This window comes from Grampus griseus, assembly GCF_964374135.1.
Source record: "Grampus griseus genome assembly, chromosome: 3".
NCBI lineage: Eukaryota > Metazoa > Chordata > Mammalia > Artiodactyla > Delphinidae > Grampus > Grampus griseus.
Genome location: NC_139019.1, coordinates 153,814,651 through 153,838,480, shown reverse-complemented (window position 1 = coordinate 153,838,480; position 23,830 = coordinate 153,814,651). Strand labels below are relative to the sequence as shown.

Genomic DNA, 23,830 nt, shown 5'->3' with positions numbered 1-23,830 from the left:
CATTTGCAAATATTTTCTCCCATTCTGAGGGTTGTCTTTTGGTCTTGTTTATGGTTTCCTTTGCTGTGCAAAAACTTTGAAGTTTCTTTAGGTCCCATTTGTTTATTTTTGTTTTTATTTCCATTTCTCTAGGAGGTGGGTCAGAAAGGATCTTGCTGTGATTTATGTCATAGAGTGTTCTGCCTATGTTTTCCTCTAAGAGTTTGATAGTTTCTGGCCTTACATTTAGGTCTTTAATCCATTTTGAGCTTATTTTTGTGTATGCTGTTAGGGAATGATCTAATTTCATACTTTTACATGTACCTGTCCAGTTTTCCCAGCACCACTTATTGAAGAGGCTGTCCTTTCTCCACTGTACATTCCTGCCTCCTTTATCAAAGATAAGGTGACCATATGTGCGTGGGTTTATCTCTAGGCTTTCTATCCTGTTCCATTGATCTATCTTTCTGTTTTTGTGCCAGTACCATACTGTCTTGATTACTGTAGCTTTGTAGTATAGTCTGAAGTCAGGGCTGCGTTTTTCGTTCTCAAGATTGCTTTGGCTATTCGGGGTCTTTTGTGTTTCCATACAAATTGTGAAATTTTTTGTTCTAGTTCTGTGAAAAATGCCAGTGGTAGTTTGATAGGGATTGCATTGGATCTGTAGATTGCTTTGGGTAGTAGAGTCATTTTCACAATGTTGATTCTTCCAATCCAAGAACATGGTATATCTCTCCATCTATTTGTATCATCTTTGATTTCTTTCATCAGTGTCTTATAATTTTCTGCCTACAGGTCTTTTGTCTCCTTAGGTAGGTTTATTCCTAGATGTTTTATTCTTTTTGTTGCAATGGTAAATGGGAGTGTTTTCTTGATTTCACTTTCATATTTTTCATCATTAGTATATAGGAATGCCAGAGATTTCTGTGCATTAATTTTGTATCCTGCTACTTTACCAAATTCATTGATTAGCTCTAGTAGTTGTCTGGTAGCATCTTTAGCATTCTCTTTGTATAGTATCATTTCATCTGCAAGCAGTGACAGCTTTACTTCTTCTTTTCCAATTTGGATTTCTTTTATTTCCTTTTCTTCTCTGATTGCTGTGGCTAAAACTTCCAAAACTATGTTGAATAAGAGTGGTGAGAGTGGGCAACCTTGTCTTGTTCCTGATCTTAGAGGAAATGCTTTCAGTTTTTCACCATTGAGGATGATGTTGGCTGTGGGCTTGTCATATATGGCCTTTATTATGTTGAGGAAAGTTCCCTCTATGCCTACTTTCTGCAGGGTCTTTATCATAAATGGGTGTTGAATTTTGTCAAAAGCTTTCTCTGCATCTATTGAGATGATCATATGGTTTTTCTCCTTCAATTTGTTAATATGGTTTATCACACTGATTTGCATATATTGAAGAATCTTTGCATTCCTGGAATAAACCCCACTTGATCATGGTGTATGATCCTTTAAATGTGCTGTTGGATTCTGTTTGCTAGTATTTTTGCATCTATGTTCATCAGTGATATTGGCCTGTAGTTTTCTTTCTTTGTGACATCCTTGTCTGGTTTTGGTATCAGGGTCATGGTGGCCTCGTAGAATGAATTTGGGAGTGTTCCTCCCTCTGCTATATTTTGGAAGAGTTTGAGAAGGATAGGTGTTAGCTCTTCTCTAAATGTTTCATAGAATTCGCCTGTGAAGCCATCTGGTCCTGGGGTTTTGTTTGTTTGGAAGATTTTTAATCACAGTTTCAATTTCCTTGCTTGTGATTGGTTTGTTCATATTTTCTATTTCTTCCTGATTCAGTCTTGGCACGTTGTGCGTTTCCAAGAATTTGTCCATTTCTTCCAGTTTGTCCATTTTATTGGCATAGAGTTGCTTGTAGTATTCTCTCATGATCTTTTATATTTCTGCAGTGTCAGTTGTTACTTCTCCTTTTTCATTCTAATTCTATTGATTTGAGTCTTCTCTCTTTTTTTCTTGATGAGTCTGGCTAATGGTTTATCAATTTTGTTTATCTTCTCAAAGAACCAGCTTTTAGTTTTACTGATCTTTGCTATCGTTTCCTTCATTTCTTTTTCATTTATTTCTGATCTGATTTTTATGATTTCTTTCCTTCTGCTAACTTTGGGGTTTTTTTTGTTCTTCTTTCTCTAATGGCTTTAGGTGCAAGGTTAGGTTGTTTATTCGAGATGTTTCCTGTTTCTTAAGGTAGGATTGTATTGCTATAAACTTCCCTCTTAGATCTGCTTTTGCTGCATCCCATAGGTTTTGAGTCGTTGTGTCTCCATTGTCATTTGTTTCTAGGTATTTTTTGGTTTCCTCTTTGATTTCTTCAGTGATCACTTCGTTATTAAGTAGTGTATTGTTTAGCCTTCATGTGTTTGTATTTTTTACAGATCTTTGCCTGTAATTGATATCTAGTCTCATAGCGTTGTGGTCGGAAAAGATACTTGATACAATTTCAATTTTGTTAAATTTACCAAGGCTTGATTTGTGTCCGAAGATATGATCTATCCTGGAGAATGTTCCATGAGCACTTGAGAAAAATGTGTATTCTGTTGTTTTGGGATGGAATGTCCTATAAATATCAAGTAAGTCCATCTTGTTTAATGTATCATTTAAACCTTGTGTTTCCTTATTTATTTTCATTTTGGATGATCTGTCCATTGGTGAAAGTGGGGTCTTAAAGTCCCCTACTATGAATGTGTTACTGTCGATTTCCCCTTTTATGGCTGTTAGTATTTGCCTTATGTACTGAGGTGCTCCTATGTTGGGTGCATATTTACAATTGTTATATCTTCTTCTTGGATCGATCCCTTGATCATTATGTAGTGTCCTTCTTTGTCTCTTTGAATAGTCATTATTTTAAAGTCTATTTTGTCTGATATGAGAATTGCTACTGCAGCTTTCTTTTGGTTTCCATTTGCATGGAATATCTTTTTCCATCCCCTCACTTTCAGTCTGTATGTGTCTCTAGGTCTGAAGTGGGTCTCTTGTAGACAGCATATATATGGGTCTTGTTTTTGTATCCATTCAGCCAGTCTGTGTCTTTTGGTGGGAGCATTTAATCCATTTACATTTAAGGTAATTATCAATATGTATGTTCCTATTCCCATTTTCTTAATTGTTTTGGGTTTGTTATTATAGGTCTTTTCCTTCTCTTGTGTTTCTTGCCTAGAGAATATCCTTTAGCATTTGTTGTAAAGGTGGTTTGGTGGTGCTGAACTCTTTCAGCTTTTGCTTGTCTGTAAAGGTTTTAATTTCTCTATCAAATCTGAATGATTCCTTGCTGGGTAGAGTAATCTTGGTTGTAGGTTTTTCTCCTTCATCACTTTAAATATGTCCTGCCAGTCCCTTCTGGCTTGCAGAGTTTCTGCTGAAAGATCAGCTGTTAACCTTATGGGGATTCCCTTGTGTGTTATTTGTTGTTTTTCCCTTGCTGCTTTTAATATGTTTTCTTTGTATTTAATTTTTGACAGTTTGATTAATATGTGTCTTGGCATGTTTTCCTTGGATTTATCCTGTATGGGACTCTCTGTGCTTCCTGGACTTGATTAAGTATTTCCTTTCCCATATTAGGGAAGTTTTCAACTATAATCTCTTCAAATATTTTCTCAGTCCCTTTCTTTTTCTCTTCTTTTTCTGGAACCCCTATAATTCGAATGTTGGTGCGTTTAATGTTGTCCCAGAGGTCTCTGAGACTGTCCTCAGTTCTTTTCATTCTTTTTTCTTTATTCTGCCCTGCAGTAGTTATTTCCACTATTTTATCCCCCAGGTCACTTATCCATTCTTCTGCCTCAGTTATTCTGCTATTGATCCCATCTAGAGTATTTTTAATTTCATTTATTGTGTTCATCGTTGCTTGTTTCATCTTTAGTTCTTCTAGGTCCTTGTTAAATGTTTCTTGCATTTTGTCTATTCTATTTCCAAGATTTTGGATCATCTTTACTATCATTATTCTGAATTCTTTTTCAGGTAGACTGCCTATTTCCTCTTCATTTGATAGGTCTGGTGGGTTTTTATCTTGCTCCTTCATCTGCTGTTTGTTTTTCTGTCTTCTCATTTTGCTTATCTTACTGTGTTTGGGGTCTCCTTTTTGCAGGCTGCAGGTTCGTAGTTCCCGTTGTTTTTGGTGTCTGTCCCCAGTGGCTAAATTTGGTTCAGTGGGTTGTGTAGGCTTCCTGGTGGAGGGGACTAGTGCCTGTGTTCTGGTGGATGAGGCTGGATCTTGTCTTTCTGGTGGGCAGGTCCACGTCTGGTGGTGTGTTTTGGGGTGTCTGTGGACTTATTATGATTTTAGGCAGCCTCTCTGCTAATGGGTGGGTTGTGTTCCTGTCTTTCTAGTTGTTTGGCATAGAGTGTCCAGCACTGTAGCTTGCTGGTCATTGAGTGAATCTGGGTGCTGGTGTTGAGATGGAGATCTCTGGGAGATTTTCTCCATTTGATAGTATGTGGAGCTGGGAGGTCTCTTGTGGACCAGTGTCCTGAAGTTGGCTCTCCCACCTCAGAGGCACAGCACTGACTGCTGGCTGCAGCACCAAGAGCCTTTCATCCACACGGCTCAGAATAAAAGGGAGAGAAAGAAAGAAAGAAAGAGAGAAAGAAAGAAAGAAAGAAAATAAAACAAAATAAGATAAAATAAAGTTACTAAAATAAAAAATAATTATTAAGAAAAAAAAATTTTAAGTAAAAAAAACACACACACAAAAAACGGACGGATAGAACCCTAGTACAAATGGTGAAAGCAAATGTATACAGACAAAATCTCGCATAGAAGCATACACATACACACGCACATAAAGAGGAAAAGGGGAAAAAATAATAAATTTTGCTCTCAAAGGCCACCTCCTCAATTTGGGATGATTCGTTGGCTATTCATGTATTCCACAGATGCAGAGTACATCAAGTTGATTGTGGAGCTTTAATCCGCTGCTTTTGAGGCTGCTGGGAGAGATTTCCCTTTCTCTTCTTTTTTCTCACAGCTCCCAGGGGCTCACCTTTGGATTTGGCCCCGCCTCTGCGTGTAGGTCGCAGGAGGGCGTCTGTTCTTCGCTCAGACAGGACGGGGTTAAAGGAGCCGCTGCTTCGGGGGCTCTGGCTCACTCAGGGCGGGGGGAGGGAGGGGTGCGGATGCGGGGCGAGCTTGTTGCAGCAGAGGCCGCCGGGACGTTGCACCAGCCTGAGGCGCGCCGTGCGTTCTCCCGGGGAAGTTGTCCCTGGATCCCGGGACCCTGGCAGTGGCGGGCTGCACAGGCTCCCCGGAAGGGAGGTGTGGATAGTGACCTGTGCTCGCACACAGGCTTCTTGGTGGTGGCAGCAGCAGTCTTAGCGTCTCATGCCCGTCTCTGGGGTCCGCGCTTTTAGCCGCGGCTCGGGCCCGTCTCTGGAGCTCTTTTAAGCAGCGCTCTTAATCCCCTCTCCTCACGCACCAGGAAACAAAGAGGGAAGAAAAAGTCTCTTGCCTCTTCGGCAGGTCCAGACTTTTCCCGTGGTGCACTAACCCCCTGCAGGCTGTGTTCACGCCTCCAACCCCAGTCCTCTCCCTGCGCTCCGACCGAAGCCAGAGCCTCAGCTCCCAGCCCCGCCCGCCCCGGCGGGTGAGCAGACAAGCCTCTCGGGCTGGTGAGTGCCGGTCGGCACCGATCCTCTGTGCGGGAATCTCTCCGCTTTGCTCTCCGCATCCGTGTTGCTGTGCCCTCCTCCGCGGCTCCGAAGCTTTCCCCCTCCGCCACCCGCAGTCTCCGCCTGCGAAGGGGCTTCCTAGTGTGTGGAAACTTTTCCTCCTTCACAGCTCCCTCCCGCTTGTGCAGGTCCCGTCCCTATTCTTTTGTCTCTGTTTATTCTTTTTTCTTTTGCCCTACCCAGGTACGTGAGGAGTTTCTTGCCTTTTGGGAGGTCTGAGGTCTTCTGCCAGCGTTCAGTAGGTGTTCTGTAGGAGTTGTTCCACGTGTTGATGTATTTCTGGTGTATCGTGAGCCCTGGGAGTGGCCTTGGGGCGCTGAGCAAGCAAGGGGAGCTGACTCTGGGGCTCAGGCTGGCCGAAGCAGCGCCGCGCACGGATCTAGGTCCTCCTGATGCCTCGACACAGACACAGTGCTGCCATTCTCTTGGTCTTTCCTCATGGTCACAAGATGGCTGCTGCAGCTCCAAGCACATGTCTTCACACAAGAATAGCCAAGGTAGAAGGGAAGAGGGCAGGAAAAAGCTATCTTCTTGAGAGGCTTTCTTTTTTATTTGAGTTAGGGAACTTTCCTTATAGCCACCAGCCAGAACCAGGGCCAGTGATCACCATCATCCTGTCAAGAGTGTTGGGGTTGCCACAGGAGGCTTTGGCCAAGCTTGGTGAATCCTCTGAGTCTGGGCATGTTGTCAGTGGAACAAAATTGTAGCTTTGTGAGCCTAGGAATGGCTATTGGGGAGCAACTAACAGTGTCAAATGGGTGCCCTAGAATGTTACCCTAGAGGAGGACAGGGCGGGGGTGGAGGGAGGGGGAAGTCATCCATTGTCCTGCCACAGTTTTCATGACCATACCCCCTTCACTGCTCCACACTTTGGGAACACTCTCCAGCTGCAAAATTTCTGTTTTCCTCAGGGTCCTGCTCTCCAGCCCTGCATCTAGCCATAGTAGTCAAAGGCAAGGTTGATGCATTTGGGGTTCTCTCTGGCTCAGTCCCATGCTTTGTAGTTTGTGGTCTTTAACCCTTAAGTGCATGCTGTTCTGATCCCAAAGTGACTGACTGGAGTGGCCTCCTTATTGGCGATGGCACTCTAGGGTCCTGCTTTCCAACTCTTTCCACATCGTGGCATACACAAAAAACGACACCTGCACATCACCCTGCAGTAAGTGGAAGAGGCTGCTCGGGCTGGAGGGAACTGGCCCAGCCACTCTGAGGACCAAGGAGATCAGTATACCTGAAAACATGTGTGGTGCCCTATACCCATCAGGTGTGCCTAGGCAGCTCTGCTCCCCCTCCTCACCCCAATCCCAGCCATAGGCCCCCTTGGCTTTTTCAACAGCCATATCTCACTGTGGCCTCCAAATCCCCTTCCAGAGATCATGGAAGAATCATGGTCCCCAGAGCAGGGTGTCTCTTTTACCTTCATTGAGCATCATCTCATTAGATTCCACCTTTCTAGTTGCCTTTGGATCCTTATACTTTCAAATAGCAATGTGACAGGACCCCAGCTCAGACTGGCTTAATTAAAAAGGGAATTTAACCGAAATGTCCAGGGAAATGTCTGCTCAGGCACAGCTAGAGGTGCCTTGATTTTGTGTTTCTTTGTGTTGGCTCCATATTTGTCAAGGATGCCCTCACTCTTTCCCATGAAGTGACAGGGCAACTGTCAGCAGCTCCAGGTCCATGTCCTCAGCATTAGAGTTTCTCTTTCCCAATAGTCCCACTGATTCACTCCAGTGGTCAATATGGATTACCTGCACCAGTCACTGAGATGAGCCAGGCAGCATCTCTGATCTCTGTGGTGGGGGGAGGTTCTGTGCACCTGTGCACATCTGTGTGTACCCCACTGGAGCTGAAAGGACCAGGAGTGGAGGATGGTCCCCAAAGGACAATTTGGAGTGTTGTTATTAGAAGGGAAAGAAGACAGGGGGCTGGTAAAACCAAGTAGATGACCATCCAAGGAATAACAAGAGAGAGGCTTGGGCAATAAACTGGAGCCACATTCTGGAGAAATTCTTCCTCAATGGCTTGAAATCCAGCTAAAGGATTTCTGATCTAATGGGCTAGGCAGTAGGTTGGTAGGTGTTTGTTCTGCAGGTGTTTATGTATATTGATAAATTTGGGTTTATCTGTAGGATCAAAATCTGTATTTCTCTCTGAATATAATGTGCTCACAAAATGTGAGCTTAACAAGTTATAGGATAACTTAAAATCTTAAAACTTTCCCACAACAGCATCATGAATCGTGGAAGACAGAGGTTATTGTCCTTGTTTTACAAGGGAGAAATGTCACTAAGAGGGAGGCCATGACCTGTTCCAGGCACACAGGCCAGGCCTGAGCTCCCTCAGGTCAGCAGGAGGCCTTGGAAGGAGGAGTGATAAGGACAGGTGTGTTCTCTCCACCCTTTATATGAGTTTCATGTCCACCCGAGGGCAGTCAGGGCCACCTGCTCCTGGGGCCCACCTTCCTCGGCCCACTTTCTTTTCTTTTTTTTTTTAAGTCTTTATTGAATTTGTTACAATATTGCTTCTACTTTATGTTTTGGTTTTTTGGCTGTGGGGCATATAGTATCTTAGCTCCCCCACCAGGGATAGAACCCATACCCCCTGCATTGGAAGGCGAAGTCTTAACCACTGGACTGCCAGGGAAGTCCCCCTTCAGCCCATTTTCATCTGCTTCCCAGGGAGTGTTCTCCCCATAGGAGTGTACTCATGCAAAAGGAGGCTCCTCTCTGGACTGGTTGAGGAATCTGTTGGGGTGCCCTGAGTCCCAGTGACCTGGAGCAGTGAGGCCAGGAGGTTGCCCAGCTTTGCCTGGTGCTGTGTGTCAGGGTGGCCTTGAGGGACCTGTGTTTGAAGAGGAAGCGCTCTGGACAAGGAATCAGAAGGCCACTGTCTTTAGTCTGTTCAAGCTGCTGTTACAAAATACCACAGACTGGGTGGCTTAAACAACAGATATTTATTTCTCACAGTTGTGGAGGCTAGGAAGTCCAAGATCAAGGCACCAGCAGATTTGGTGTCTGGTGTAGACCCGCTTCCTGGTTCATAGGCGGTCTTCTCCCTGTGTCCTCTCATGGCAGACAGAAGGGTTGAGGGAGCTCTCTGGGGTCTCTTTTATAAGAACACTAATCCCATTTATGAGGGCTCTACTCTCATGTCCTAATCACCTGTGAAAGCCCCCATCACCTAATCCCATTACAGGGGGGCGGGGGGCTCAATGATTCAGTCTGTAGCAGCCACCACCTGCTGGCTGTGTGGCCCAGGCTGGTCCAGAGCCTCAGTTCTCTATGCATGAGGCAGGGCTGAGAGCACTGCTCAGCCTGTGGGGAGGGGCCAGGGTGATTCAGGAAGAGAAGGGAGGGCTGGACAGAGTAGCTTGTACAGCCCAGGGTGAGCTCTGAGCACTAGATCCTGCTGTTCTTCAGTGTCAGGGTCCCAAAGGCCTTTGGTGTAATCCTGCACCTTCAGGGAGACCTCTCCTTCACCACAGATTTCTACACATTTCCCCCTTTTGCCTTAATTATTCAGACCCCTGCCCCCCACTAGGCATTGTTAGGTGTTGGTGGGAGACAGAGTTCTTTCAAACCCTTTTCTCTTTGCTCAGCAGCTCCCCAGCTCCCACTGCTCCTGGACTGTGGCCACCTCCTTTAGGATGTTAGACCCAATGTTGGGAAATAGCACACCTGCTTGGCAACCCTTCCCCTTCCTCCCTTTTTAAACTTGAAATAACCAAGATGTATGTCAATTTAACATGATTAATGTTATTGATAATCCCATCACTCTAAAACAAGGACATTTAACATTTTGCACGATCCCTTCCAATTCTTATATGGATGGACAGATTTATGTGTACCTAAGTGCACACACCATTTACACCTTGCTTCTGTATATTCCAACCTTTTATCAAACACATTTTTCCAGGTGCTGCAGTCTTTATGGTCATGTTTCATGACCACATAGGGTTCCATCAGTGGAATCTGCATCCCTCTGTCAACACGGCATCTAGGCCTCTCCACATCTTCGTTGGTACAGACAGCTGATGGTTTTATGGGGAAAGTTTCTTACTTCTGTTATTTTTTATGATGTAGAGTACCTGCCTAAAGAGGATCATTTTTAGGGCTTTGTTTTTTGTCTTGATTTTGGACCATCCAAGTTTGTCCATGACATACATGTTCATCCTCCTGTGGAATTCCAAAACTGTTGCACCACTGTGAAATCATGCTTCAAGTTTTATGATGGGAAAAGTGGATTCAATCTGTCTTTTGGTTGAACTTCCATTTCAGTTGGGTCTGTTGCTGTTTTTGAAAGCAAAAGCAAAAGCAAATGATAAAGAAGTCTTAAAGTAAGATTTGGAAGAACTCTGAAGATTTCATCTCAGAATTAGGCTCATTTGTTGGTTTGGTGCAGAACCCTCCTTGAGTAGTGTTTTGCAGTACCGGGCACTGCACTTGGTCTGTGCTGCGACTTCTAATTCTGTGAGCAAATGTAACTCTGTTCGGTAAACTTCTCTGTAGGCCACACACGACCTCCAGCTCCTCCCCAATCGATTTTCTCCATGTGTAGGATCAGGATTAATCTTTAATTGTTGACACAGACACTTAGAAAACATCCCTTCATCATGTCTGGAAACGTATTTCAGTACTAAGCACCAACCACTGGGAGAAAAAATAAGTTTGCAGATACAGTTTTTTTAAAAAATATATTATGTCTCCCCTACCAGATTTTATTTTATGTATTATTATTATTTTTTGCACTGCATGGCATGTGGGATCTTAATTCCCCAACCAGGAATTGAATCCGGGTGCTTGGCAGTGAAAGTGTGGAGTCCTAACCACTGGACCACCAGGGAATTCCCTGCAGATATAGTTTTAAAGAAAGCCATGTCACTGTACTCCTGGAGACTACAGGGGAAACAGTTGAGGGCCTCCCAAGTGCCCGCCCTGGACAGAAGGGTCACGTATTCTTCCTTGTGGTGTTTCTTAACAGCCCCATCCCAACCCCTGAGAGATAGGCTTCACCCTCCCAGAAGTGACAGTGACCAGCCCCAGGTGGCAGCGTGCGCCTGAGCCTGGGTGACCTGACTCCTAGCTTTGAGCCCTTTCTGCAGCCTCACAGCAGCCCCCCATGGAAACAATACTTGAGCTTGGAGCAGTGGCAGCTTTTTCTGCCAGTGTGGACATCCTCCACAGGTGTCCAATGTGGAGGGTGGTGGGGAAGACTTTAGCTTTAAGCAGAACTGGGTTCACATCCCAGCTCTGTCATTTCTCAGCTGTGTAGCTTCAGGTAAATTGCTGTTTTTCCAAACCTCAGTTTGCTCATCTGTTAAATGGGGATTATAGTACTTGCCTTATAAAGTTTCTGTGGGGATTAAACAAGTTGATATGTCCGAAGAGCTCAGTGCATCGTACACATCCTGAAAATCGTTCTTCTTGTTGGAATTCTTCTTTGACTGAATCCAGAAGGAATGTCTCTGTTTGCTAATTGGATAGGAAGTCCTGTGGTTACAAGGATGATCTTAAGATCTTTTTACCACTGGGGTTCTGCCATCCTGTTAAGGCCATACAGAAGCGAAAAAGGTATTAACACATGTCCAGTCTCTGAGTCAATGATAGAGAAATGTGGCTTGGTTGTTGAAGAAAGACAAAGACTGCATTAGCTTCATAGCCATGTTTTTTCAGTCTCTCATTTGAGCAGAATGAGATTTTCCACTTAAATAAAAAATTTCAGTTTTGACCAAAATAAAAATCTAATTATTCATGAAAATTATTATATGGATTTTTCAAACAGCCAATAAATTTGCTTTAATTAATGTTAGTCTGTTTTTGTGGTTATGCAATATAGCACAAATACTCCCAAATGCTCATGATTAAACTAATGAATTGGAGGCCTCACACACATCTGCTTCTGTTCATATTGGTAAATGAGAAAACCTTTATTTTTCTGATGTAGCCACAAAACCTTGGGTGGGGAAAGTGCCTTCCAATGGGTAATATGAACTTTTAAAACAGAATTTGCTTCCAACTTTATGTTGTGAAACAAATCATAAAGTAGTTAGAAAGAATTCTGGTGTTTTCAGAAGACAATTTAAATAAAATCTACTTAACTTGGGCCTCCAAGGAGGATCATCACACAAAAACCAGGGTCTGTCCATTTATTTAAATGTGCCTTTTTGTGTGATATATGGGCTGTTATCATCTACAGCATCTTGTTTTCAGATCCATCTTGTGGTTCAGACAAACGAAGGACAAGTTCACATGGCAATGGGATTAGAGTATGTGTGTGTGAGGGTGAGCCAGTGCGAGGGCTGGGAGAGCGCAAGAGTGTGCATGCGTGTGGGTGTGTATGCGTGTGAGAGCAAGTGTGCACACATGTGAGCATGCTGCCTGTATGTGAGTGTGTATATATATGTGAGTGCACATATGTGTCTAAGTGTGTATATGAATATAAGTGTGTGCATGTGTGGGGGTGTGTATGGGTTGTGCATGCACATATGCACACTTATGTGCACACAGGAGCTGGGAAGGAAGCAGGAAGGGTGAGACCAGCCTGACCTCTTGCCTCCCCACAGAAGTTGTCTCACCTTGAAGACCCCCTGACTGGGCCTGGCACAGCTCATGCTGTTGCTCCAGATCTGGGAGACCTGGGTTTGAGCCTGGAGCTGCCTCTAAACTGGCCACTCTGTCCTGGGACAAATCAGTTGGCTTTCCAAGCCTCAACTTCCTCCTCTGGAAAAAGGGTGATGGTGTCTGCTTCACTGCTTTTCTGTGAGGATGGAGTAAGGCCCCTTCCCAGGACTGCCCCGGACAGTGAGGGGCCAGGAGTTCTCTCCTTAACCACTCCCCACTTGGCTAATCCTAGCTTCGGGGCTGTCGGGACTGCTAACATCAGTGCCAGGTCCTTCCTGGGGACAGTTCCTCCTCCTCCTTCTGGCTCCTATGATGAAGCTCACACCTTAGGCGTGGCCTTGAATGAGTTGAGCTGGAAGAAGCACCATAGTATAACTCAGCCCAGCCGGTCCTGGTTCTGCTGATGATCTCTTCCTGGGCTTTTGTTCAGTTAGCGCTGCCTCTCTGAGTCCATGCCATAGGCAGGTCTGGCCACTGCTCATTCTTCTCACTCATCTTCCTAAATATTCTCAGCGCTGTGTCCCTCTCCTCACCCCATCAACCCTCAGTGCCTCTCATCACCTGTGGGCCGGTAAGGTGAAAACTTCTCAGTCTGCCTGGCATCAAGGCCCCAGGTCCATTCAGCCTTCTCTCACTTCAGTTCACTTGGGGATGGTGGGGAATCTGAAGGAGGCATGGGGTTGGGGTCGGGGTGTCTGAGGGACCCCATCTGTGTCAGTGTGCTGGTGCTGCCCTAACAAAGTACCACAGTCAGGGTGGCCTAAACAACAGATGTTTCTTTTCTCGTAATTCTAAAGGCTAGAAGTCCAAAATCTAGGTGTCAGCAGGTTGGTTCCTCCTGAGGCCTCTCTCCTCGGCTTGCAGATGGCCATCTTCTCCTGGTGTCCTCACATGGTCTTCCTTCTGTGTGTATATGCGTCTGAATCTCCTCTTTTTAATAGGACACCAGTCATATTGGATTAGGGCCCACTCTAATGACCTCACTTTAACTTAATTACCTCTTTAAAAACCCTATCCCAAATACAGCCACATTCTGAAGGATCAGGGGTTAGGACTACAACACATGAATTTTGGTGGGGGACACGATTCAGCCCATACCACCATCTAATCAGACTTGACACATCAGGGAAACTCCAGACGTTCACTGTGGGCAGGATGAAGAGGGCAGGGGCCAGCAGGAACAGTTGGAGCCCAGTGTGGGGATTCAAGCAGGCCTGACATGGCAGCTGGGCTGTGGCATGGAGGAGGCTTGGAGGCCACACATGGGAGCAGCCTGAGGGCTCTCCTCAACATGTCGGAAGCCACGATGGAGGGAATTCCCTGGCAGTCCAGTGGTTAGGACTCTACACTCTCACTGCTGAGGGCTCGGGTTCAATCCCTGGTTGGGGAACTAAGATCCCACAAGCCACTCTGTATGGCTAAAAAAAAAAGAAGCCATGATGGAAACTGTTCATTCCCCTCCCATGGCTGTTGATGGGATCTCTTTCTGTCAGGCCAGTGTGATGAACCTTAGAAAGCGGGTTCTGATGGGAAGTCATGTGTGCGTCCTTGAAAAATAATGAATGGGAACATGAATTAACGATTACTGAAGACTTGCATTTTGTTTGCAGACCAAACCTTTCAAAACACACTTTTGTATTTTGGGACTGAACAGGGACCTTTAAGGAAATGTTTGCCGATGGGGTTTAGAAGAGAGTCACTCAGCATGCCAATGGGAGTCACTGATTAAACCCACATTCCTAAGAGAAAAGTTTCTGAGCTCCTGCCAGATGCCTGGTTTGGGCTAGCTGTTCTCACTGGTTGTCTTCAGCTGGCTCTGCTGTGACGTTTACCTGACACCGAGGTGGAAGCTGAGGCTCAGGGTGGTGAACTGATGCTTCCCAAGCCCAGGATGCCTGCCCCACCAGCCGGCCAAGCCTGTGGGAGCCAGGACCTGGGTGCCCTTGTCCTTTGGCTTTTGTTAGGTTATACGTGAAGTGCACTGAACTCCACATATTTGAAATGTGTAATTTGCTACATTTTGACATAAGTGTACACCTGTGAAATCCCCACAGATGAACATGTCCATGACCCTCAAAACTTTCCTCTTTCCCCCTTGAATTCTCTCCCTTCCATTCTTTCCCACCTGCCATGCAAGTATTGCTGATTTCTACACAATTAATTAGCTTTCCTTTTTTTAAGATTTTTGTAGGAATGGAATCACACAGTATGTATTTTTTGTTGGGGGAGGGGAGCCTGGTTTCCTTCACTCAGTATAATTACTGAGAGTTTCTTTGATTCTTTTGCATACATTGTTAGTTCATTCTTTTTCAGTACCGAGTATTATTATATGGCTATACCACAATTTGTTTATCCATTCACCTGTTAATGGATATTTGGGTTATTTCTAGTTTGAGGCTGTTACAAATAAACATCCGTGAACATTCATGTACAAGTCTTTGTATGGAATATACTTTCATTTCTCTTGGGTATAATAGTTTGGAATGGAATGGTTGACCATCTGATAGATGTGTGATTAACTTTTTTTTTTTTTTTTTTTTGCGTTACATGGGCCTCTCACCGTTGTGCCCTCTCCCGCTGCGGAGCACAGCCTCCAGACGTGCAGGCCCAGCGGCCACAGCTCACAGGCCCAGCCGCTCCGCGGCACGCGGGATCGTGATTAACTTTTTAAGAAACTGCCAAACCATTGTTCAAAAACATTGTATCATTTTACATTCCCATCAGCAGTATATGCGAGTTTCATTTGTTCATATAATGTCTTTTTTCTTTGGCCGCTTTTAAGATTTTCTCTTTATCCCTGGTTTTAAGCAATTCAATTATGATATGGCTTGGTGTAGTTTTCTTCATGTTTATTTTGCTTAAGTTTCATTAAGAGTCTTTAATCTGTGAGTTTATAGTTTTCATCAAAATTTGAAAAACTTCTTGGCCATTTCTTCTTCAAATATTTTTTTCTGTTCTGCTCTTTTTCTCCTCTTCCTTGGGACTGCAATTACACACGTATTAGGCCACTTGAATCCCAAAGTTCACTGACATGCTTTCTTTTTAAAATAATAATTTCCCTCTGTGTTCATTTTGGATAATTTCTGTTGCTGTTTACTAATCTTTTCCTCTGCAATGTTTAATCTTCCATTAATCCTTTCTACCCTATTTTCCATCTCAGACATGATAGCTTTCATCTCTAGAATTTCAGTTCAGGTCATTTAATATCTTTGCTCTCTCTACTTAACCTTTTGAACATACACTATGCAGTTATATTTCTTGTTTTAAGGTCCTTGTGTGCTAATTCTAACACCTGTGGCAGTTGTGGGTCATTTTCAATTAATTGATTTTTCTGCTCATTATGGGGTCTATTTTCCTGCTGGTAATTTCTGATTATATGCCAGACATTTATGAATTTTACCTCTTTGGGTGCTGGATATTTTTATATTTCTATCAATATTCATGAGCTTTGTTATGTCATAGATGTTACTTGTAATAGTTTGATCCTTTTGGATCTTGTTTTTAAGATCCATTAGCTGGAATCAGAGCTATATTTAGCATAGGGTTGATTATTCCCTACCACTGAGGCAGGACCCTTCTTGGTACCCTGCTCAGTGTCTGAACAGATGCTCTTCCCAGCCCTGTGTGGGAGCTGGGCACTGTTCCCTCTAATCCTTTCCCTGGCTTCAGGTTGTTTCTTCACACACGTGCTGATCAACCCTCTGTGGAATACCCCACGAGGACCCTTAAAGGTCTCCATGGTTCTCTGTGTGCAGCTCTCACCTACCAGGTCCTCTGCTCTGCAAACTCTAACTACCTTGGCATCCCTGCACTCACAGTTGCCAGGTTCCACCTGTATTTCCTCTCCCTGTGCCACATCCTGGAAACTCCCCCCAGGCAGGAAGCCAGAGTAATCGTTTTCTGTGTCTCTGAGGATCAATCTCTTTCCTTGCTTGATCCCTATATCTTCAAAACCATTGCTTCATATATCTTATTTGTGGGATTTCTATTTTTGTTTCGGTTTTTGATATTGTTTTGGGCAGGAGAGTAAATCTAGTCATTACTACTCCCTCTTGCCTGGAAGTAGAAAACCATAATGTGACCTTTTAAATTTAGGGTAATAATTTTAGATTTATAGAAACATATTGTACCTATGTACCTATGTAAATCTAGTCGTTGCTACTCCGTCTTTCCTGAAAGTTGAAATCCATGATGTAGCCTTTTAAATTTTTTCGAATAATTTTAGTTGTATAGAAACATATTATGTACATATGTACATAACCATAGTACATTTGTCAAAAGTAAAAAATTAACTGTGATACAATACTCTGGCAGGTGGAATTCTAAGATCGCTCCCAAGATTACCACCCCTTGCTGTACACACTTTGTATAACTCGCTCCTCATGAGTGTAGGCAGAACTTGTGATTATGATGATATGATTGAGTTACTCAACCTGTGATTGAGTTACGTTAAAAAGCTTATCCTTGGTGGGCCTGACTTAATTAGGTGAGTCCTTAAAAAAGACTGGACCCTTCCTTGAAGCATGAGAGGGTGTGTGGAGGGGACCACATGGCAAGGAACTGTGAATGACCTCTGGCCAGCAGTTAGAAAGAGAATGGGGGCCTCAGACCACAGGAACCACATGGGTTTGAAAGAGGACCCAGAGCTCTAGAAACCCGCAGATGACACATTGACTTTAACCTCATGAGAGCCTGAGCAGAGAACCAAGTTCATCTGTGTCTAGACTTCCGATCACAAATACCATAAGATAGTAAATTTGTGTTATTTTAAACTGCTGAGTTGGTGGAAATCTGTTATGCAATAATGGAAAATGAATATAATTACTATTAACTAAAAAGAACCAGGTCAAATTCATGAGTAATAATAACCCACTATTCATCTAGCAAGATTTCAATAAAGGTTAATGTGAAAAAAAAATGACTAATGTGAAGACGAGCATGAAGCCATGGACCACTCCCGTCACCTCCAGTTTTCAAGATGGTTTTCACACTCTCATATTGTGTCTCAGTTGGAGGTGGTTAGAATTCTGATCAAGAATGGATCTATTATATGAGAAAATATTTGCAAATCATATATCTGATGAGGATTTAGTATCCAAATATGTAAAGAACTCATCAAAAAAAGAGCTCATGAACAAATAGACAAATAGACAAACAACCCAATTTAAATAGACAAACAACCCAATTTAAAAATAGACAAGGGGCTTGAACAGACATTTCTTCAAACAAGATATACAGATGGTCAACAAGTACATGAAAAGGTGCTCAGCATCATTAGTCATTAGGGAAATGCAAGTCAAACCCATAATGAGATACAGCTTCACATCCATTAGGATCTGTTGGTGAGGATGGAGAGAAATTGGAACCCTCATACACTGCTGGTGGGGATGTCACATGGTTCAGCCACTGTGGAAAATTTTGGTGGGTCTTCAAAATGTTAAATATGGAATTATCATATGACTCAACAATTCCACTCCTAGGTATATACCCAAAAGAATTGAAAACAGGTATTAAAACAATGCATGCACGTCCACTTATGTTCATAGCAGCACTATTCACAATAGCCAGAAGGTGGAAACAGCCCACATGTTCATCAAGGAATATATGGATAAACAAATTGTGGTATGTACATACAATGTAGTACTATTAAGCCGTAAAAAAGAATGAAATACTGACACATGATTCAAAGTGAATGAATCTCAAAAACATTTTGCTAAGTGAAAGAAACCAGACACAAAAGGTCACATACTGTGTGATTCTCTTTATATGAAATATCCAAAATAGGTTAATCCATAGAGACAGAAAGCAGATTGGTGGCTAGGAGGAGGGAGGAAAGGGAAGCTATTGCTTGATGGGTACAGGATTTCCTTTTGGAGTAATGGTAATGTGTTGGAACTAGATAGAGGGAACTACATGAAAGGGGTGGTTGCCCAACATTATGAATCCCCTAAAGGCCACTGAATTGTTCACTTTAAAATGGTTAATTTTATGCTATGTGAGTTTGACCTTAACTTTTTAAAAAAGAATAATCTGTTATATAAAATAACAAAGTTATATCTTAATCAGTGGTAAATGACTTTGTAATTCTGCTATCCATTTTTTAACGTGAACTACAGACTTTATTTAGATCTTCTCACCAGTTTTTCTTCTAATGTCCTTTTCCTATTCCAGGATCCCACCCAGGAGACCACATTGTATTTAGTGGTCATATCTCCTCCTCAGTCTTCCCTTGTGTTTTATGACTGACAATTTTAAGACATATTGGTCAGGTATTGTGTAGAATGTTGCTGAATTTGGGCTAGTCTGATGTTTCTCATGATTAGACTGGGTTACTAGTGTTTGGGAAGAATACCACTCAGGTGGATTGACACTATCATGACATCATGTCAGTGGTCTATGATGTCAACATGACCTATCACTGGTGACATTAACCTTGATCACTTGATTAAAGTGGTATCTGCTAGATTTCTCCATTATAAAGTTACTGTTTTCCTTTCCCTACTCTACATTTTGGAAGTAGGTCACTAAGTAAGTCCAGGCCATACTCAAGGAGAGGGGAATTTAGCTCCACCTCCTGGAGAGGGAAGTATCTACATAAATTACTTGGAATTCTTCTGTAAGGAAGATTTGTCTCTTTTCCCTATTTATTTATGTATGTATGTATTTATTTATCTAATCACTTATATCAGTATGGACTCATGGATATTTAATTTATTCTTTGGATAATAATTCAATACTACATCATTTATTTTGTTGCTTAAGTTGCTCCAGCTTTTGCCATTCTGAATTCTTTTGCTTTGGTTTTGTTTCTTTGATGTACCGCCCCCCTTTTTTAAAGCACTTCCTTATTTTCTGGCACTGCAAGATACTCTAGGCTTATCTTGTATTTTTCCTGCCCTGACTCTAGAATCAGTCATTTCTCCAAGGAGTCATGGTTCTTTTTATTGGAGAATGGTATTTAGAAACCAAGATCTAGGTGCTGAATGTGCTTGCTGCTACTAGGGTGTCATTGGCTGTAGGTCTTCTCTGCAGGCAGCTTGGGTTATTATTCACTCTATATTCACATAACTGTAATTATTTCTGTATGCATCTGTCTGTGTGCATAACATAAACATGACCTCATAGTAATGTCTCTGACTAATCCAGCTTCCCCCTTTGCTTATTTATAACTTCTTTCTTGGACAGTGAGAAACCAGGCTCTCATTACCCATAGTTTATTTACTCACTTGTTCAACCCCAATATATATGTATAGTAATTTCAAAATTGCTACCCTGTACCCCTGTGTGAAACAACTGTACCTATCAGAGTATAGCATTTATGGACAGTTCCTTTGGTCTTCAGCCTTACAGTTCTCAATTGAAACAGTATTTTGCAAAGTGACTTAGGTCAGTTACATGTTTTTCCCCACTACCTTCAGTGAGGTTATGTCACGTAATCTTAACATAGTTATATTAATTTGTTTCAGCCTGCATTCCACCCTGGGATTTTCCAGCATCCTGGTTATTTTTTAAAATTTGTATCCATTAAAGTTTCCTCTTTATGGTGTATGGTCCAATAGTTTTTGACAAATGCTTGGAGTGTATCCATCACCCCAGTACCATGCAGAACAGTTCCATCACCTCACAGCTCCTCATGAGTCTCCTTGTGTTTCATTCCTCCTACTCCCTCAACCTTTGGCAACCACTGACCTAATTTCAGTCCCTATAGTTTCGTATGGCCTGGATTTTTTTTGTAGCAACTCTTTAATTTATTAGACATTAAAATTGCTGGTAAGCAGAGGTTCTCTTACTTTGTGGTTGAAGTTAGTTGATACCAGGATTCAAGTCCAGTCCTGACACTTACATTGCCCTGAGTCTCAATTTTCTCATCTGTAAATGAGTATAAAAAAAAATAGTCCTAGCCTCATGGGGGTTCTTGGGAGGACTCAATAAGATAACAGTTGTTGGTACAGTGCCTGGCACATAGTAAGTAATCAATAAACTTGATGATAATAATACTTTATATTTGCTATCCTCATCATCACCATGGTGGGATATGAAAAAAGAATATTAAAGAGGCCAGGAAATGCTGCCGTCTTGAGTTGCTGGTGGCCATAAGAATGTACACATGGGCCCTTCCCTACAGGGGATGGAAAGAAGGCAGAGAGGATGTGACTGTAGCAGGGCAGGATTGATCCTCCGAAAGTCTTCCTCTGGTGTTTGTGGTGCCTGTGTGTATTTTCAGGGTTGATCCTGGAGTTAGTTACAGCTTCCTGAGGAGACAGAATCATCTGTCTGTCATTCAAAAATTGCCCTAGGCAGGGAGATTTTAGGGCTTCATTTTGGCTTTTCTCCTCCCCAGGATTTTTTTTTTTTTCCGCTGAGATGATATTACAACACAGAAAGAACTTTAAAGAAGTAAATCACTGTAATCCCTACACCCAAGTGGGTTGATGTTTTGGTAGTTGCTGCCATCCCACACCTGCATTTTTACACATATGTAAACATTATTTATTGTATCATAAACATTTTTCCTTGTTGCTACATAGTCTTCATAATGATTTTTGATGAAGATGTGACAGTTTCATGAACGAGATTCACCATCCTTCACTAAAGTACTCCCACTGTTTTGTGGCACAACTTCATGAATATCAATTTTTTGCTCCTGATGATTTATTTCCTTGGGATATACTCCCTAGAGTAGGAATTTTCTGTCAAAGGATAGGAATGTCTTTGTGGCTTTATCTGTAGCATTTTGCAGAAATAAAACATTACATCCTTTTTTGTATATTAATCTATATTTCATCAAAATACAGCTGTTCAGGGATGTGATCAAATATCTGGTGAAGAGTTTGAGACTAATGCTTCAACAGATCATTGATAAATTTATCATCTGACCATGTAATGCTTTTTTGGAAACCATGATTTTCTCTGATTAGTTTTCTCTCAGCTCTTGCCCCCCCAACTCCAAGTTCTCCTTCTCAGTACTTCTGGAGGGAACACTCCCAAAGTCTCCGGTCATTTCTCAGAAACTCATTCTTTATTTACTTTTGGAGTCAGGACTTGTTTGCATATGTAAAACCAGGACCATATTGTTTGCAGATGCTAGGGGTGCTGCCAGATAATTGAATGTAAAAAGTTGAGACTTTTGAATCATTTTTACAAACCAGGACACAAAAGAATGTTTTCTTAGAATTAAAAAAAAAAAAAAAGGCATGGAAATAAAGTTCGCGGGACTGGGTTTCTAATACAGACATTTCACTTTGTGTTCCTAGTAGGGATGTTTCAACTCCAGAGTTGGGGGTGGGGGTTGGGGGGGTGGGGGGGAGGATAGAGGACTAAGATAAAACTTTGCAGATTCACTATCTAATCCAGAAAAACAAATGCATAAAAGGAGTTAGAATAAATAACGAAACAAAAACTCAATCAGTTATTTATGATCCCATCTACTAGCATTAACAATACGTTTTTTCCTTTCTTGAATAGTTTTCTGTTTAGTTTTTGTTTGAAGATAAGAGTAGCTTAAAAGTAATTGTGTTTCCTATCAGTATTTGATAAAGCCCCCTTCCCCTTAGGGGAGCTGCCCAGATGTGATAGCACTTGTTGAAAGCGAATTGTTTTTTAGCATTAAATGCTTTTGTCATTTTTTTTAAAAAAGGAAATTAGCGTAGCTTCTAGTCTTTCTAGAAATGATAAAAACGGCTGAGAGCTTCTCATACAAATTGACTGGCTTAAACTAGAAGGCTGGATTCTTTTTCCAAGTGAATTTTGAACTCTGTAATAGTACCTGCAAGTATAATGGGGGAAAAGTGAGTTCTGAGGTCCTGCTCACACCTGCATCGCGGGCACCTACTGCAGCGTTCCAGTACAGTGAGGATGGGCATGGCTGGGATGCTCCAGACTCCAGTGCACATGGCCTGGGGTCGGGTGGGGGTGGAGGTGGTATCTGCTGCTGCTGTGGTCTCACCCACCTGGTAGGAGCCTGTGGCAGCTGCGGGGGCGGAGGCGGGAACCTCTGGAGGCTCAGGGCCGGCCCGGACTGCTTGCAGGGTGGCTCTGGACCCGGTGGGCAGTTCTAGGGAAGAGTGCCCCAGGCTTAAGCAGGAGTGAGTGGCAGGTGTGGGTCTGGACAGGAGCTGAGAGCCCAGGGCCAAGAGGCCTAGCCAGGTTCTGATTTCTGGGACAAGCCGAGGCCTTGGGGGGTGGTTTAAGAGGTGTGGGGAGGATAGAAAAGTTCTGTTGTGGTACTGCTTTCACAAACACCTCCACCACAGGGTTCAAAATCATACATCTTCCAGTTCTCTAAAACCTTGGCCTTAACTCTATCTCTTGTCAGTATCAGCCTCTGTGGCCCATCTGGAAAGTGAGGGCAAGGCTGGCAGATTGGAGTGGAGGTGGAACTTGGAAGTACTTTGCAGGGGCCAGAGCCTCCCCTGGTTACATTTTTTATTTCAGGCTCCTGGTCCTGGGCTGTTCAGCCCATTCTTATTTATTTATTTATTTTCTTATTTATTTATTTATTCATTCATTCATTCATGGTCGTGCCGCACGGCTTCTGGGATCCTAGTTCCCTGCCCAGCGATTGAACCCAGGCCCTTGGCGTGGAGTCCGTTATAACCACTGGATCTTCAGGGAATTCCCTGTTCAGCCCCTTATGTGAAAATTCCAGGCTTGGTGATCAAGGGCTCAAGACTGGGAGTGCCTTCTCACCTCCTCTAAAACAGTGATTTAAAAATTACATTTTTGTTTGTTTGCTGTGCTATTTTCCAGGTATTTGTATTTGCATTTTTACTATGTTTTTTATTGAGAAAAATTACATTTTTAGGTTTGAACCTTAAGTAACCCTTTTAGTGGTAGTATGCATTTTTTTAAATTTTTTTATTTATTTTTTTTTTGTGGTACGTGGGCCTCTCACTGCCGTGGCCTCTCCCGCCGTTGAGCACAGGCTCCGGACGCGCAGGCCCAGCGGCCATGGCTCACGGGCCCAGCCGCTCCGCGGCATGTGGGATCCTCCCGGACCGGGGCACGAACCCGTGTCCCCTGCATTGGCAGGCGGACTCCCAACCACCGCGCCACCAGGGAAGCCCCGGTAGTATGCATTTTTAACTCAAGTTAACACATTTGAGATTTGCTTTGTTTTGCTTTTAGGAAGATTTTTTTGGTTTTGTTTTTGTTTTGTTTTTTCCTAGAGAAAGGTTAATACTTTGTATATTCTTGTCAGGACTCAAGTCTTGGCTAGTTTGGGGATTATGGGCCAATTGCTTCACTCCCCTAAACCTAGATTTGGGATTGGGGATTAATTTCTTATTTTTTCCAAGTTTGTATCCCCTGTCTGTGAGGCAGGGACAATAATTCAGGCCTCAGAGGTTACCCAAGTGTCACATAAGGTGATGATTATGCCAGGGCTGTACTGTGAGTTGTCATAATAGCAGAGCTGTGACTTTTGACTACATTTTTGTGGTAGTTCTTTTCCCTTCACCCAAATCTAGCACAGGGCTGGGCATGTGTAGAGATTCTTGTTAAATTGTACTGAACTAAATTTTCTAGGCCTAGGATCCCCACTGGTAAGAAGA

The 23,830-nt window shown here is 42.9% G+C and overlaps 1 protein-coding gene across 1 annotated transcript in view; it reads left to right on the top strand.

Annotated features, from left to right (window-relative positions):
- COL23A1 (collagen type XXIII alpha 1 chain) overlaps positions 1-23,830 on the top strand; it is a gene marked incomplete at its 5' end in the record, with an annotated part of 352,873 nt that overhangs the window by 5,749 nt on the left and 323,294 nt on the right. The gene's annotated exons all lie outside the window — the stretch shown is intronic.